This window comes from Cavia porcellus, unplaced genomic scaffold (genome assembly GCF_034190915.1).
Source record: "Cavia porcellus strain 051 isolate PalLab524CR breed Dunkin Hartley unplaced genomic scaffold, mCavPor4.1 scaffold_7, whole genome shotgun sequence".
Lineage (NCBI taxonomy): Eukaryota > Metazoa > Chordata > Mammalia > Rodentia > Caviidae > Cavia > Cavia porcellus.
The window spans coordinates 75,759,979-75,764,284 of record NW_026947490.1 but is presented as its reverse complement, the minus strand read 5'-3'; the positions used below and the strand labels follow the sequence as shown (position 1 = coordinate 75,764,284).

At 38.6% G+C, this 4,306-nt stretch overlaps 1 long non-coding RNA gene across 1 annotated transcript; it reads left to right on the top strand.

Moving 5' to 3' along the window:
• Positions 1–251: 251 nt before the first annotated feature.
• Positions 252–4,306, top strand: LOC134477035 (uncharacterized). Its single transcript, XR_010048937.1, has 3 exons — positions 252–316; positions 1,800–2,028; positions 4,170–4,306. It is a non-coding gene; the product is annotated as an uncharacterized LOC134477035 (long non-coding RNA).

Sequence of the window (4,306 nt, the reverse complement as noted above, 5' to 3'; positions counted from 1 at the left end):
AATAGGGTCTAGGGTCAGATAAAATAGCCCACTCAAGTGAAGAGCCTATTCAAACAGCCAAGCCAAGTTTAGAGATGCCAGAGTGTACACCAGAAGGATAAGCTACAATAGAGAGAGAGATAACTATGCCTCCCAGGAAGAACATATTAAATGAATTGATAATCTCTACTCTTGACCTGGACTTCATTCAACTATTTCCTTTGAAACACCATACACACACCCACACACACCCACACACACACACACACACACACACACAGAACTTATCTATATAAGGCCAACACAAAGAAAGCATGCTGGCTTCTTTGTCTTCCTGGTGAGTATACACCAAGAGCTTTTTTCTTATTATTATTTCTAATAAAAATTCTCTTAAATTCTCCTTTTGTACCCAAATTAAAGTACCAATCAGTCCTTTGTTTATAAATTCTCAAGAGTTTTTTCAGATATTGTTCTGGGTTTGTCTGCTTTGAGCATGAAAGTTCCATTCACAGTATTAGCCAAAGTTTGAAAGACAAAGATCTCAGGTTTATACAAAATTAACTGTGTCTGCATTTAGCCACTGTTTCTTACAACAGCGACCTCAAGATTGCCCTTCTGTAGCGTTGCTGGCTTTTTCTCTCACGCTATTTCTTTGTTGCTGATTCCTGGGCTCATCTCCAAATATGTCACCTGTAACCAAGTCCTTGTCTCAGGCTCTGCTTTTAGAGCAACCTTGCCATAAGAAAGATGCAGTGTTCAAATTAACTTTGAATAATTATAAGTTGTCTGCAAACCAGAGCAAGGGAATAAGCGTAAGAACTGAATGTTTCTGTACACTATGGTACGAGATAAGAATCATAAAACCAGCTGAGTCAGGAAGAAGAGAATATTCGGTCAAAGAGCATTCTCTTACCGTAATAGCTTTCAATAGTTTCTTAAGGACAAGGAAGTGGGGGAAAAGTGATTAAACAAAAAACAAACCACAACCTAGCACTTTTTATTTTGCTGCATATGTTCATGAATATAATTGTATACTACAGATGTAGTACAGAGTTTGTAAATTTTCAACTAACATTTGAGGTTGTAGTTCAAGGCTTCTTTTTATATATTATCAACTAAGTTCAATTTCTCAACTTTGGTAATATTGTAAATGGGATTTTCATACTCAAAGCAGGCAAACCCAGAATAATATCTGAAAACTTCTGAGAAGTTATAAATGAAGGACTGATTGATGTTTTAATACAGCTCACCCTCCGTGGGGACATTCAGATATTTAAATCATGAAAGTAAACACACTATTCATGGGGTCTGAGAACAACAAAGTTATAGACCCAAGTGTGAGCCAGGGAAAGTCTCTGATGAGAGTTTCTAAGAGATTCCTGAAATAGGTTCATGTTCAGATGCCCTTGAAGACTCAAAACTTTGTCTTAACATAAATATTTGAAAAGTTGGAATCAAGAAATAAATGGGATCTGGGCATGGTGGCGTGCATCTGTCCTCCTAGCACTCAGAGATAGAGGCAGAAGCAGGAGGATGGCAAGTTCAAACCCATCTGGGCAATGTAGTGAGAACTTGTTTCAAAGTGGAAATAAAGGGGGGAGGTGTGTGAGAGGAGGATGTTGGAAGGCCCTGGGTTTAATCTCAGTATGCTACTGGAAAAAAAAGAACGATTAAGGGAGAGAAGGGAAGGAAGAAGTAAAAAACAAAGGGAAGGAAAGAAGGATGGAAGAAAGAAAGGAAATAAGGGGGAAGTACAACCATTATCTGTAAGAACCGTATCTGCTCATATATTATGTGCTGCCATGATTCTTTGGCTCTAGATGTTCCCTCTCACACGCTATGCACTCATAGACCGGGTTTCTGGAGGGTGACTGGATCTTGGAACCCTGACACTCATCAGTGGACTAGACCACTGCGGATTTACAGCTAAAGGTGACCTCGGGAGGTGAGGCCTGTCCAAAAGAGGCAGGTCTGAGCGGCGTGGCCCAGAAGGATGTACCTCTTCACCACTCTCCCTTCAGTCTCGGGGTCCTTGTCCCCTGCGCCCTGGTGAGCAGCTCCCCTCTCCAATGTCCCCCTCCTGTGCAGTCCTGCCTTGGAGCCAACCAGCTACGGTCTCAAACATGAGGCAAGAAAAATCTTTCCTCCTGCTCGCTGCAGGTACTGGGTCTAAAGCAAAGAGCAAAGTGACAAAAACAGCACCAAGATGCTAATCAGACTCCAAGCGCTTCTCAGATTTTCCACATCCTGAGGGAACACAGATTCTTAGATAAGAAGGCCTGACAAAGTGTTTCCACTCTGTCTCATTTGAGGATTTTGTCTGTACCAGTATACTAAGGTATCTGTTGACACTCGTTTGATCAAATTTCCTCACCATTCAGAAACCAGCAATAGTTTCTTCTCAGCCCAGCCTCCAAAGGAAGACTTTCTATAGCAGAAAAGAGAGAAAAGTCTTGGTTTTATGTTCTGGAATAGACTCCAGACTCTTCTTATAACAGAAATAATCTCAAAGGCTGCTTTAGTCTTCCAGAGCTTTCATGACAATTGTTTAATTAACAGAAAACTACACTCATAATTCTGACGCTAGAAGTTCAAGGTGTCTGTAGAGTTGGTTTCTTTTGAAGCCTGTCCTGTATTGTTGATGGCAATTTGCACTGCGTCCTCTAACTTTTCCTCCTGTCTCCCCACAAGGTCTCTTCCGGAGCAACTTTGTGGTACTCTTGCATGTCAAAATTTCCTCTTCTAAGAGCACCAGTCATACTGGATTCAACTCACCATCAATCTTCATTTTAGCTTGACCCCTTCTTCAAAGACCCCATCTCTAAGGATGATCCCATGGTGAAATACAAAAGATTACAGTTTTAACATATGAATTCAGAGGGGCTATTCATCTTATAATATTTGATTTTCAAGTTCTAGGCTTTCTGGAAGAAAATGAAACTCATTAGAACAAAATTTTTAAGTTCATTTTAAAATACAGAGTACAATGCCACTGGCAGAGTTGTTAGATTTAGCAACTACATTCTCTAAAGTTCATGATGTCAAGTTAAATTTGAATTTCAAATAAAAAACAATATTAGTACGTCCCATGCAATATCTGGAACATTCAAATATAACTGGGTATTCTATGTCTTCTCAGGCAGGAAAGGTTCAGGAAAAGGGGATGGGGTACACAGTAATGAGCTTTGTGAATATTATTCTGCCACACTGCAAAGATGATTACTGATATGCCCAGTGTGGTAAAACGTAATCAAAAACAATCGGGGAAGAGTCATGTGTATGGATCCCATTAAGGAACAAAATCCTGACAATATGTGGTTAACCATCCTGGAATTTTGAAGTCTCCTGCTTTTAAAAGCCAAACTCAAAGGAAGTACTAGGAAGTGACTGACAACCAAAGAGACACTGAGTTTACCCTCACTGTGTCTGCATTTTATTTCTGAGTTGGCTGCTAGTGAATGAGGCCCCTCCAACAGAGTGGTGAATCTAATATTTGAACTTATAAGAAACCTAGCATCTTAATTAAATTTCTATCCATCCCTCACATCATTTGAGGTCTGCTCGAATCATAACTCCGCCAGTTAAAGTATTAGCCTTCTCTCCAAGGGAACTCACTTCAAATTTTAAATATCTGGTTCTTTATTCACATAGAAGTTTGTAAGTTTTCTCTCAAAGGATTTCAGCCCATTACATCCTCTCCCCCATCAAAAATAAAAACCATCACAGACTCAAAAAATACAGAGAAACTTGTAAGAAGGCCTCTCTTCTTGTGCCAAGAGCAGAAGAGACCAGAAAGTGAAGTGTTTTTATTGAGAAATTGAAAAGATTTTAAACATTACAAAGAAATCAAGTGAAAATTTTACTAATGCAGGACCACTGCCATCTAAAGGCCTCACACAGTATTACAAATCAGTTTTTGTTTTCCTTTCTCAGATCAATTGATATTTAAGTATTGTAGAGATTAATTTTTAGGCATTTGTATAATTTCAAATTACTAAATAAATTTTATGCTTACCCTTTAAACAAATAATATGTGCAAGAAATATAGGTATTAATAAATTTTATGCTTACCCTTTAAACAAATAATATGTGCAAGCAATATAGGTATTATTGTGGGTTATATAAAAAATTGAACATTCCAATGTTTATGAAGAATTTTTAAAAATGTTCTTTAAATTCTTCCAAAATAGGCACAGTGATGCATACCTGTAATCCTAGCACTTGAGAGACTGAAGCAGGAGGATCGCTGCTAGTTTGAAGCCTGCCTGGACTACATAGCAACACTCTGTCTCAAAAACAAACAAATGAACAAAAAAGTTCGACAAAT